We start from the raw sequence: 14,590 nt of genomic DNA, 5'->3' as shown, positions 1-14,590 counted from the left end.
GGATGGGGTAATGCATACATACTCACACTGACCCCTACTAAGGCCCAACAGAGCTCGGGGGCTCATGACACAAAACGCTTGGGTCTACGACCATGAACTCGCCCCATCCGGCTACGCTTTGATTGTACTCCAAGAACTACCTAGGTCTGTGACCCCGATCACACCCCATCAGGATCCGTGAGCACCGCCTTGTCACCTCCCTTGATCCCTAAAACTAACAAACTAACTGTCTCAGCTGCGTGGGCTGCACCGAGGCTAGGATCCACGAGCACCGCCTTGTCGCCTTGCCTGATCCCTAAACTATCAAACTAACTGCCTCGGCTGCGCGGGCTGCATCGAGGCTAGGATCCACGAGCACCGCCTTGTCGCCTTGCCTAATCCCTAAACTAACCAACTAACTGCCTTGGCTACGCAGGCTGCACCGAGGCTAGGATCCACGAGCACTGCCTTGTCACCTCAACTAATCCCTAAACTAACAAACTAACTACCTCAGCTATGCGGGCTACACCAAGGCCAAGATCCATGACCATCGCCTTGTTGCCTTGACTGATCCCTAAACTTACAAACTAACTGCCTTGGCTGCGCGTGCTGCACTGAGGCCAGGATCCACGAGCACTGCCTTGTTGCCTTGCCTGATCCCTAAACTAATGAACTAACTATCTCGCCTAATCCCACGACATGCACCGACGCCAGTGTAACACCCTAGGTGTTAGCCTTGCATAAATTGACTTGCATGAGCATGAGCATCAAGCATTCATATTTAAGCTTTTACAATTGAAACATGTGTTTGAAACATATGAAACATGCTTGTTATTTTATGTTTCTTGTTTATATGCATATGATCATGAGTGAATACATGTAATTGGTTGATATGAGTCACAAAAACATATTAGCAACACTTAGGTTAGCAAATGGAACCTTGTTCATGAAGATCACTTTTCAGGATCAAGTACTTAAGTGATGCTACGTGTTGACCTGAAAAGCTTTATGAGCAACTAATGTATGAAATGAGTGTGTGACCTTACAAATAGCTTAAACATGTTTATAAGATCATGATGAACAACTTTGGTATTTATGGCTAGGGCTAAATGGGTCACTAGGTCATAGTTCAAGTACAAGTCATCTTTTTAATGAAGCATGTTTGACCAAGTTTGAATCATATGCTAGAGACCTTGCATGTAGGTGGTCACTAAAGCAAAGTTGTAGTATTTGATATGGGGAACAACTTTTATTTTTGGGTCATGAGATGATAAGTTGCATAGCTTAGTCTTTTGGAGCTCACAAAAATCAACAATGCACTATTTCTAACACTTAGCAATTTTTCTAAGTTTTTAATCGTGACAGTGCTGACAGCCTGACTTTGGGATGACATAACTTGAGATTGGTTGAGATTCAAGGCATGAAATCTAAACAACAATTGAAGTTGGTACATAGAGCTACAAGTTTGATTTAGATTGTTTTTTATTTTGCTTCATGGTTTAGGCCAGGCCACGTTGAGCCACAGCGCGGCCATGTTTGGCCAGAGCGCACTATATCGCGCCCTGCACTCGCCCACTCCATCCCCTCGCTCTCATTTCACTCTCTGCCTCTTCCTTCGTAGCACCCGCAGCAATCGCAGCACCTGTAGCAGCGGACAGCGCCACCGTCACCCTTGTCGGCCACCCCGCTCGCCTTGTGTCATGTCACGTCACTCCTCCACCACCATAGCAGTGCCATTGCAACTCTACCGAGCACCGCGCCAACTCCGCCGAGCACCGTGCCAACTCCACCGAGCACCGCGTCAACTCCGCCGAGCACCGTGCCAACTCCGACGAGCACCGCGCCAACTCCACCGAGCACCGCCCCAACTCCGCCGAGCACCGCAGTCACTCCACAGTCATCCTAGAGTCTCACCGCGCCCACATTTACTTACTACCCGTGCCCGGTATGTCATCGTGGCTGGACTGCCTCTGACCGCCTTTCGCCATAGTGGTTGGTACTCTAGAACCGCTGTCACGTGCAGCAGCTCGTAGACTCATTAGATCCAGTCGTAGCAGTCACCGCCGGTGTAGCGCCGTCGTCCTGCTCTACCGTCGCTGGAGAGGGTCACCATCGGCGAACTTCGGTTGTCCCGCGCCGCACTCTGTTTTGCCGCCGCTGACGTATGGGGTCGACTGAACTGAGGGCTCCAGCTGTCAGTGACTCAGTTCAGAAAGCTAGTGCATTCATTTCTTGTTTTACGTACATCTTTGGAAATTTATAAGTGGAGTTGTGTAGATTCAAAAATTGTGAACCCAATTTTGTAGTGTTCCTTAGGAAGTGTAGTAGTTATGAAAAATATGATATTAGCATTTGTAGTAGAATTTCTAGAAGATTTAAAATGAAACTTGAAATGTGTTTCTAAATGTATGTAAACTTGTTTATTTTATATCTAGAGTTCCTATGCTCCAAAAATTATGCAATTTATGTGGTGAGCTGTTCTTGACAAGTATAGGCTCTGGTAAAAATGTGAGAGCCAGTGCATGTATGGATTTGTAGTTATTGATTTTCCTTTTATAATTAGGTAATCCTTGTATGAATTTTGATAAATTATTTACGAATCCAATATTCATGAAAATTGTTGGAGGTTGTGCTAGTAACATATGGATGCTAAAATATATATAAAATCTGTTGCTTGACACTTTTCACTAGGGTTTTCTATTTATGCTATTATAAGCCTTTCTGCCTTGTCATTTTTGCATAGGATGTTTTACTTGATAAAATGGCATAAAACTTTTACAGTAGTCTATTGGTAACATTAGTAAGGCACTATAAATTTTTGAGAATTTATGATGCACATTTGGTATATGTTTATTATTTACCCTAATTATTTAATTAAAATAAGAAAGACATTAAAATAATTAGATTTTGATTAAGCATGATGTTTTCTGTGGTTGTTATGATGCATAGTAACTGTTGAGGTCAATGGCAAAGTTTAGAAGCCATTGATTGTACACAAATGACAAATTATCGCTTTATCATTCGAATACAAGACTACATGTATAGTTTTGATCGTATAGATGATTTCATATAGATGATGGTCTCTACTGAAAAACTTGTTAATAAGAAAGTTGTAGATAACTTGCTAATCTACCTAGTGTTAAATTTTCACAGTCATAGGACTTTGGGTTCTCGAGTTCTAGCTGTTACAAGTTTGCTGTCCGAAAGGTTTACTTTCTGGACAGATTTGATTGAGTGATTGGTTTGCCCAATTTAACTCCTGAATCACAGTGAGAGTATTATAGTAAAGTTGTAGATAAATTTATAAGCTTTTCAGAAAGTCCAAGATCACCACATTTGGATAAGTAGAACTTCAATTATCAGTAAAACAAGTAGCTGCTATTTTGTAGTGTAGTACATGAACTGCTGAAGTGTTTGATTGAGTAATTAAGAAGAGATATGCACATACTCAGTAAAACATGATACACTTGTTATTACTTTAACACCATGTTGTTGAGAATACTTACAAGAATGCATTCTTCCTATAGCATCATACTATACTTGTCAGCATGTATGCATTCGCACTATCTCATGTCACACTCATGCATCTAGGATCGACGGAGGAGATAATGTTGCTGGAGTTCGACGAAGGAGAAGAAGGGGACCAGCAGGAGATTCCTCAAGCCACAGCTCCTGAAGAAGAGGAGCATAACCCAGAAGAGCTTCCAGAGTGCCCTGATCACCACCCCACTTTCTTTCTGAAAGGCAAGCCCCGGAGCATTCTAAGTCTCCTAGTATTTTACAAAATATTACTCAAGTTCTTATCATTGATGCATTAGGTTATAAGAGTTGATTGGAACCACTTGATCCATATAAATTCCTTGTCTAGATATATACACCTTTAACCCTGTGTAGGTCTAGGATCGAATATAAGCTTAGCCATGCTTAGAGCGGTCGAAGTCGGGTGATTTCTGGTCACCTACCAGATATAGGTGGATACCGAAGCATGGTTGGCTATATTTGCTATTGTGGAAAAGAACCATGAGGTAATATAAATTGAGGTCGGGTGGAGTCTACGTGTAGGTTGACTCATGTGATTCCGTCTGTGTCGATCAAGGACCATACCGTTGTTGGAACTTCTGACAAGATTGAATGCATGCCTATCACTTAGCTGGCCGGATGACTCGTTCCGACTACAAAGCTAAGTAGCTCAACTCAGGCCAGGCCTTGTTCTGTTGTGCGCTCCTTGTAGGGAGCCAAACTAAGCCCAAGGGCAGGCTAGGCCTGAACGTCCTGGCATTTGGTGTCCCCGATTATGTGGCGCGGTACGAACCTATGAAATGTGGACCTGAGTTGTACCAAAGGTGACCGTTGATCGGGTCTGCCTGGGTTTGTGTTAGGAATAAATTCCCAGCTGGTTGAAATCGATTCGAATCGCCGTCTCTCCTGGATAGTGAGAAACTTGGCTAGCTCCAACATTGTAGTAACTGTATTATGGAACATGATGGTTCAAATGAACATGAAATTACAATACCTGCTATGGTTACTATTGTATGCTATTAAAATGATATACCATATGTTTGGCATAGGATAGTTGCTAATTTGGAGATGGATAGTCATAATTAACTTGATAATAGAATTATAATGGTATAATTTAGTTAATTGCTTTTTATGCAAAATGTGGTCAAGCTACATCCACTTATACAGCCTTGCATGATCCTTGGAGTCATTTTATTTCTGGTTTATGATAGGTAAGTCTAGCTGAGTACCTTCCCATACTTAGGGTTTTATTTCCCATTGTTGTAGATGGCACTTTTTATCATGGTTATTGCAAGAGTTGCTTCTATCCCGCTGTGGATGAGGAGTAAGGCTTGGGCAGGCTTCTTTATAAATCCTTCTACATGCTTTTGTGGACTGTGATCGTATGTTGGCACTGTATTAAACTATGTTGGAAACCTTACTTTCAAACTTAATTTGCTTCCGCTTTTATCCATTAAACTTGGTTTGTAATAACTTTGTTTCATACTCTGATGATGGAAATGTATCTGTGAACTTCATGTAATATGTGACATGTATGTTGAATCATGTACGATCTTGGTTGTTGTAAATCGTTTATCGAGACCCATCGTGGTACTCGATGGACTACCGGGTTTATATAGGTTCAAGTATGACAGTGCGGCCGCTTGCGAGCTGCCATTGTACTTGTACTCTTATAAATTGGTCGGTTCTGCGACAGCTGGCATCAGAGCAAGATTCAACGTTAATTGTCACATGTGTATTTAAAACAAAAGTTTTTGTTTTCCAAAACTTTTTCTAGCAACTGATAGCTATATAAATAGGTATTTGAAATCTAAAGTGTGCTAGTGATCACTTTCCTTATGCCCAAATTAAGGACTATTAGGTGGCTATTTAAGTACTAACATGGGGGTTTTACTTTCATCGTCCATACGGCGTGCTATTGTATGGATGCCATTTATTTGAATGGTAATGTATGGATCAAATGCCTCTACGCCAAGGTAAGATGATAAGTGACAAGACCGTAAGATGTGAGCGTGCGATCGGGGAGAGTTAGCTTTGATACGACTATGTATGCATGCTTGCCTATGTATATAGTGCGTATTTAATTGTGGGTATAAACAGTTATCGGGTAGCTTTGATACGGAAGTATATGTATGGGTATACATATGGAAGTATTTAGATTTACATTCCTCATATTTAATTACGGGATGGGCTGAAATGAAACTTTTATGCAGGTACACTAACAACAAAACGTGTAGCTCGACTAGTTACACTATATATGAGAGAATGTATGTATGCCACCATATATGTCATTAGAGATAATTTTTTCCTAAGCTTGTGAGGACGTACGGAACGAGCATGCATCATGATAATTATCATTCAAATAATTACATTGTTCCTCCCCTTATAAACTTCTTACTCGATTATGTAACTCTTATCCATTATGGCCTTATCTCACACAAAGTTATACATGTTGATGGTACAGATGGCAGCACCAACTGGATGTGAGAATTTCCTGATGGTTTTCAGAACGCCTACACTACTGTGGAGAGTTATGCACCTTGTGGGGTACCATGAACTACCCCTTTATCATTGGAATGAAGAGTACTTGGAAGGACAACCATGGTATGAGGTGCGGCTAACTATACCAGCCTGCACCCAAGCACCCTTCTGGTAGGAGTGGAAGGCAGAATCAGAAGGGAAAACACCTTGGGAGGCTGCCCAAGTTGTGGCCTTTGAGGTTTTGAGCCAAATCTGCTAACAACATGGAGATGCACTTACTGGCAGTGCAGCGAGTATGTTTCCTTGTGTGGATCCATCCACCATAATATGGGAACAACGTAACCAAAATGCATTGATCAGAGATTAGGATGAGCGAGCAAACAGCTCTAGTCCCACTATGAGTGCCATGTTTGCGGTGATGAAGATGTTTTGTGCATGCTAGGACACCAGGGATTTCTAGCAGGAATCATACACTACTTGCATGGACAAACTCATGAGAGCTGAAGCCGCACAGCATTAGCTCAAGAAGTGTGTGCGCAAGCAAAAGAAAGCCGCAAGTAAAGCCTGATGGGAGTCTAACCAAGCCTATGCAGCTTTGGGCACTCTCCATGCCCAAATGGAGCAAGTGGATCAATAGAGAGCAGCAACCCAAGAAGCAAGAGCTAATGATCAAGCATTCCTTATAGAACTATGGGAGCAGTTGGAGGCCGCCCATGCTGAGGTGTCCATAGCTAGACGCCAACAAGATGCAGTAGAAAATCGTGTCGCTACAATAAGGATAGAATGAGATAGGCAACGCGACATGAGTGATGCCCAGAACCGTGCTGAAAGGGGCTTACGTCAGCAGCTTGCACGGGCTCAACTTCAAGTGATGAACCTTTAGCATGAAGTGCACTATTTGAACAACCAGCTGAACCCAATCCTGGATGGGGAAGAAGATGGTCCAAATATGGAAGAAGATGAAGATGAGGACAAGCAAGAGGAAGAGGTGGAGCCTGAGGAAGGAGATGATCCTATCTCTAACCTCGATAGTGATCATGATGAGGATTAGATTGCTTAGTACTTAGTAGAAGTGCTTAATGCATCATTGTTGGTTATGTAATGGACCTATAGTTTGAATTTTGTGTTAGTGAATTGAACTATCATGTAATATTGTTATTTGCATGACTATCGCATGTTTGGTTAAACGCTAATGCAAGTTCCAGTTGATTTATCTGAGATCATGATTTGAATATCAACGTGCTATGAGTCTGATGAGTGATCAAATTGGTGGTGTCATATTGCGAGAATGAATTATTATGCCTCTGTTTTTATTGTATGAAATTGAGATTGTCTCTAGTAATTTCAGTTTGGCATGATTATAAATTCATTTGCAATCTTTTGACATCAACTAATAATTGCTTATTGTTGCAACTTCGCAGATGACTCGTACCTGTGCTGGAGCTAGTAGCAGCCATGATGGCAATGGTGATGACTTACCACCACCACCACCGCCGTATGCTCAGGAGTTCTTTGCCCAATTCTTGGGGAGCCAAAGGACAATGGAGGAAGCTCTATGCCTCATCACACAGAACACCACTCGTGGCCACCCACAGCAATAAGGGCCTAAGCCAAATTAGCACAGTACATTCAAGGAATTTCTAGATACAAAGCCTCCTATCTTCAAGGTGGCAGAGGAACCACTATAGGTGGATGAGTGGCTCAACACCATTGAGCAAAAGTTTTGTCTGCTAAGGGTCACCAAGCATCTGAAGGCTGAGTATGCTTCCCACCAATTGTAGGGACCAGCAGGGATTTGGTGGACACATTTCTTGTCCTCTCTACCTGCTAATGCGCGAGTAACATGGGAGCAGTTCCAGTTGGCTCTTTAGGGACATCATATTCCCCTAGGCCTAATGTGCATGAAAGCGGCTGAATTTATGAGGCTCACTCAAGGGACAAAGACCCTCACAGAATATATGCACGCATTCAATAACCTATCCAGGTATGCTCCAGATTTCATGGATACCGAGGAGAAGAAGATAGAGAGCTTCAAGCAGGGTCTGGGCACCAAACTGATGAAGACCATGGCCAATTCCAAGTGCACCACTTACAACAAGTTTATTAGTGATGCTTTGACCCAGGAAAACCACAATAACATGCATGCGGCCACTAAGGGTCGCAAGAGGGCATTCGAGGCAGGTGCCTCCGGATCTTCATAGTCTAGAGCGCCTATAACAGCTAGGCCACAGTTCCGTCCACCTGCACCCAAGTTTAGGCCTCCACCACCAAAAGCTCAGAACGGCAGGCCTCAGAAAGCGTTTCGTAAGGCATTCACTATTGCCTTACCCAAAGGAAATGGCGATCAGGGAAGCTCCACCGGACCTAGGAGTAATCAACCCTGTTTTAACTGCAATCAAGTGGGGCATTGAGCCAAGGAATGCCCCCACCCAAAGAAGAATGGCAATCAGAATCAGAACAATCAAAGGCAGGCGAACACAAGGGCACATCCGAGATACGTGAACTATACCGCTGTTGAGGAAGTGCCCGCAGGAGAAGTTGTCACGGCTAGTATGTTTCTTGTCAACAAGCATCCCGCTATTATTTTATTTGATTCGGGAGCTTCTCATTCTTTTATGAGTCAAGCATTTGCATCTAGACATGATCAGAAAATAATTGAAGTAAGCAAGGGTGGTTATAATATAAGTTCAGTAGGGGCTACTATTTCTACAAATAAGATAGTAAAAACGTGCTCATCTCTATATTAGAGAGGGAGTATACAATGGATTTGATAATATTGCCCAGGTTAACAATAAGTGTAATCTTAGGCATGAATTGGATGAAGGATCATGGTGTTCTCATTGACACTAGCACTCGTACTATTATGTTGAGAGAACCCAAGGGAGGGAATGCTTTTCTAGTACCACTCTCCCAAAATTTTGAACTCCAACATTTAGCTTGTGCTATCCAAACCACTACCCTTTTTGATATCCCTATGGTTTGTGAGTTTCCGAATGTATTTCTAGAGGAGTTACCAGGTTTACCACCTGATAGGGATGTGGAATTTAAGATTAAGTTAGTGCTAGGTATGACACCTATCTCAAGAAGGCCATATAGAATGCCACCAAATGAGTTAGCAGAACTTAAGATTCAGTTACAGGATCTATTGGACAAGGGTATTATTCAACCTAGTTCATCTCCATGGGGCTGTCTAGCATTGTTTGTGAAAAAGAAGGACAAGTCACTGAGAATGTGTGTAGATTACAGACCACTCAATGCTGTAACCATCAAGAACAAATACCCGTTGCCTCGCATCGATATCTTGTTTGATCAGTTGGCAAAGGCAAAGGTATTCTCCAAGATTGACTTGAGATCAGGCTATCATCAGATAAAGATTAGGCCAGAGGACATACCTAAAACTGCTATCTCTACTAGGTACGGCTTATATGAGTATTTGGTTATGTCTTTCGGACTAACAAATGCTCCTGCCTACTTCATGTACCTGATGAATTTGGTATTCATGCCCGAGCTTGACAAGTTCGTGGTTGTGTTTATCGATGATATATTGATTTATTTGGAAAATGAGGCAGATCATGAAGAGCATCTGAGGATTGTTCTATCCAAATTGAGGGAGCATAAGCTATATGTGAAATTTAGCAAGTGTGAATTTTGGTTGAGCAAAGTACCTTTCTTAGGTCATATCTTATCAAGAGATGGAATCTCTGTAGACCCATCAAATGTACAAGAGGTCATGGATTGGAAGGCCCCAACTTCGGTTCATGAAGTTCGAAGTTTTCTAGGGTTAGTAGGATATTATCATTGTTTCATTCTAGATTTCTCAAAGATAGCTAAGCCCATGACCAAACTAGTTCAGAAAGATGAGAAGTACAAATGGACACCAAAATGTGAAGCAACTTTTCACACCCTCAGAACTTTGTTAACTATAGCACCTGTCTTAGCACAACCCAACATTGAGAAGCCTTTTGATGTATTTTGTGATGCATCAGGTATAGGTTTGGGGTGTGTGCTTATGCAAGAAGGAAGAGTTATTGCATATGCTTCTCGGCAGTTGAGAAAACATGAAGTCAACTACCCTACACATGATTTAGAACTTGCAGCAGTTGTTCATGAATTAAAGATATGGAGACATTACTTGTTGGGCAATGTATGTCATATATATACTGACCACAAAAGTCTCAAGTATATCTTTACCCAACCAGAGTTGAACATGAGGCAGCGAAGATGGTTAGAATTGATTAAGGACTACAATTTGGAAGTGCATTACCATCCAGGGAAAGCCAATGTAGTAGCTGATGCACTCAATCGAAAATCTCATTGTAACACTATGGAAGCATTATTAGAAGATGGCTTCAATTTGTTACATCCTGCTGTACTGCACAATATCACTATCAGTTGTTCACTTGAGAGTAAAATCGTAGAGCTACAGCAGACAGATGTAGGTATAAGTCACATCAAGAGAAAAATGCAACCAAACATTTTAGGTTAGATGAAAAGGGTGTACTATGGTTTGAGGACCGACTTGTGGTACCAAAAGACCGTGAGCATAGAAATCAAATTTTAGATGAAGCTCATTCGTCCAAATTGTCTATCCATCTAGGTAGTAGCAAGATGTACCAAGATTTGAAAACTTGTTTTTGGTGGACTAAGATGAAGAAAGAGATCGCAGCCTATGTCACTAGGTGCGACAACTACAGCAGAGTAAAAGTTGTTCATATGAAATCTATCGGATTACTCCAGCCATTACCTGTTCTAGGTTGGAAATGGGAAGAAATTAGTATGGACTTTATCACAGGCCTTCCAATGACACCACAAGGTCATGATTCCATATGGGTCATTGTAGATCGTCTCACCAAGTTAGCACATTTTATACTGGTTCATACAACATATCACATGGGGAAGTACGCTGAGTTGTACATTTCTCAAATTGTGAGATTGCATGGAGTACCTAGGACCATAATCTCAGATTGAGGACCACAGTTCATAGCTCGTTTCTGGGAACACTTGCACCAGGCCTTGGGAACTAAGCTAATTAGAAGTTCGGCATACCATCCACAGACTTTCGGACAGACAGAGCGAGTGAACCAAATCTTAGAAGATTTGCTAAGAGCATGCGTTATATCTTCCAAGGGTTCATGGGAGAAATGGTTACCTTTAGCTGAGTTCTCCTACAACAATAGTTATCAAGCAAGCATCAAGATGGCTCCGTTTGAAGCCTTGTATGGCAGAAAATATAGAACTCCATTGAATTGGATTGAGCCCGATGAAAGGAGATACATTGGTATTGACTTTGTCAATGAAGCTGAAGAGCAAGTGCATGTTATCCAACAGCATATGAAGATAGCTCAATCGAGACAAAAGAGTTATGCTGATAAAAGAAGAAGACCACTAACTTTTGAAGTAGGTGACTATGTATACTTGAAAGTATCACCCATGAAAGGGGTGAAGAGATTTGGAATGAAAAAGAAGCTTGCGCCTAGATATGTAGGGCCATACAAGATTATGGACCAGAAAGGAAATGTTGCTTATAAGTTACAACTTCCACTAGAGATGAGTGCAATATTTGATATCTTCCATGTTTCTCAGTTGAAGAAATGTCTTCATATACCTGAAGAAGCTATTGCACCTACCAACATGAAACTCCAATCGGATTTGACCTATGAAGAAAAACCAATCCGAGTGATAGAAGAGATGGACAGAGTAACACGGAGTAAGATCATTAAGTTCTATAAGGTGGTGTGGAACAATCATAGTGAACAAGATGCTACGTGAGAACGACAGGATTATTTATGAGAAGTTTATCCCGCCTTTTTCCAAGAAAGGTAGGTCTTGCAAATCTCGAGACGAGATTTTTATAAGGGGGGGGGGGCTGTAACACCCTAGGTGTTAGCCTTGCATAAATTGACTTGCATGAGCATGAGCATCAAGCATTCATATTTAAGCTTTTACAATTGAAACATGTGTTTGAAGCATATGAAACATGCTTGTTATTTTATGTTTCTTGTTTCTATGCATATGATCATGAGTGAATACATGTAATTGGTTGATATGAGTCACAAAAACATATTAGCAACACTTAGGTTAGCAAATGGAACCTTGTTCATGAAGATCACTTTTTAGGATCAAGTACTTAAGTGATGCTACGTGTGTTGACCTAAAAAGCTTTATGAGCAACTAATTTATGAAATGAGTGTGTGACCTTACAAATAGCTTAAACATGTTTATAAGATCATGATGAACAACTTTGGTATTTATGGCTAGGGCTAAATGGGTCACTAGGTCATAGTTCAAGTACAAGTCATCTTTTTAATGAAGCATGTTTGACCAAGTTTGAATCATATGCTAGAGACCTTGCATGTAGGTGGTCATTAAGCAAAGTTGTAGTATTTGATATGGGGAACAACTTTTATTTTTGGGTCATGAGATGATAAGGTGCATAGCTTAGTCTTTTGGAGCTCACAAAAATCAACAATGCACTGTTTCTAACACTTAGCAATTTTTCTAAGTTTTTAACCGTGACAGTGCTGATAGCCCGACTTTGGGATGACATAACTTGAGATTGGTTGAGATTCAAGGCATTAGTTCTAAACAACAATTGAAGCTAGTACATAGAGCTACAAGTTTGATTTAGATTGTTTTCGATTTTGCTTCATGGTTTAGGAGAACGAGCATCACCAAACCACGCTGTCAGGCTTAGCATTGCGAACACTTACAAACTGAATCGCCCGTTCTTTGGTGGCTGACCGTCGCAGAGTATGGCCGCCGCGTGGAGGGAATGAAGCCATGCGTTACCGCTGGTGTGAGCAGCCAGGCCACATTGAGCCACAGCGCGGCCAAGTTGGGACAGAGCGCACTATATCGCGCCCCGCACTCGCCCACTCCATCCCCGCACTCTCATTTCGCTCTCTGCCTCTTCCTTCGTAGCACCCACAGCACTCGCAGCACCCGCAGCAGCAAACAGCGCCACCGTCACCCTTGCTGGCCACCCCGCTTGCCTTGCGTCATGTCACATCGCTCCTTCGCCACCGTAGCAGTGTCATTACAACTCTGCCGAGCACTACGCCAACTCTGCCGAGCACTGCGCCAACTCCACCGAGCACCGTGCCAACTCTGCTGAGCACCACAACCACTCCACCGTCATCCTAGAGTCTCACCGCGCCCACATTTGCTTACTAACCATGCCCGGTAAGTCGTCGTGGCCGCACCGCCTCTGACCGCCTTTGCCATAGTGGTTGGTACTCTAGAACCGCCGTCACATGCAGCAGCTCGTAGACTCATTAGATCCAGTCGTAGCAGTCACCGTCGGTGGAGCACCGTCGTCCTGCTCTGCCGTCGCCGGAGAGGGTCACCGTCGGCAAACTTTGGTTGTCCCGCGCCGCGCTCTATTTTGCTGTCGTTGATGTATGGGGTCGACTGAACCGAGGGCTCCAGCTGTTAGTGACTCAGTTCAGAAAGCTAGTGCATTCATTTCCTGTTTTACGTACATCTTTGGAAATTTATAAGTGGAGTTGTGTAGATTCAAAAATTGTGAACCCAATTTTGTAGTGTTCCTTAGGAAGTGTAGTAGTTATGAAAAATATGATATTAGCATTTATAGTAGAATTTCTGGAAGATTTAAAATGAAACTTGAAATGTGTTTCTAAATGTATGTAAACTTGTTTATTTTATATCTAGAGTTCCTATGCTCCAAAAATTATGCAATTTATGTGGTGAGCTGTTCTTGACAAGTATAGGCTCTGGTAAAAATGTGAGAGTCAGTGCATGTATGGATTTGTAGTTATTGATTTTCCTTTTATAATTAGGTAATCCTTGTATGAATTTTGATAAATTATTTATGAATCCAATATTCATGAAAATTGTTGGAGGTTGTCCTAGTAACATATGGATGCTAATATATATATATATAATCTGTTGCTTGACAATTTTCACTAGGGTTTTCTATTTATGCTATTATAAGCCTTTCTGCCTTGTCATTTTTACATAGGATGTTTTACTTGGTAAAATGGCATAAAACTTTTACAGTAGTCTATTGGTAACATTAGTAAGGCACTATAAATTTTTGAGAATTTATGATGCACATTTGGTATATGTTTATTATTTACCCTAATTATTTAATTAAATTAAGAAAGACATTAAAATAATTAGATTGTGATTAAGCATGATGTTTTTTGTGGTTCTTATGATGCATAGTAACTGTTGAGGTCAATGGCAAAGTTTAGAAGCCATTAATTGTACACAAATGACTAATTATCGCTTTATCATTCGAATACAAGACTACATGTATAGTTTTGATCGCATAGATGATTTCATATAGATGATTGTCTCTACTGAAAAACTTGTTAATAAGAAAGTTGTAGATAACTTGCTAATCTACCTAGTGTTAAATTTTCACAGTCATAGGACTTTGGGTTTTCGAGTTCTAGCTGTTACAAGTTTGCTGTCCGAAAGGTTTACTTTCTGGACAGATTTGATTGAGTGATTGGTTTGCCCAATTTAACTCCTAAATCACAGTGAGAGTATTAAAGTAAAGTTGTAGATAAATTTATAAGCTTTCCAGAAAGTCCAAGATCACCACATTTGGATAAGTAGAACTTTAGTTATGAGTAAAACAAGT

The sequence above is a fragment of the Miscanthus floridulus genome, chromosome 3 (genome assembly GCF_019320115.1).
Source record: "Miscanthus floridulus cultivar M001 chromosome 3, ASM1932011v1, whole genome shotgun sequence".
Classification (NCBI taxonomy): Eukaryota; Viridiplantae; Streptophyta; class Magnoliopsida; order Poales; family Poaceae; genus Miscanthus; species Miscanthus floridulus.
Note: the sequence above shows the minus strand (reverse complement) of the source record.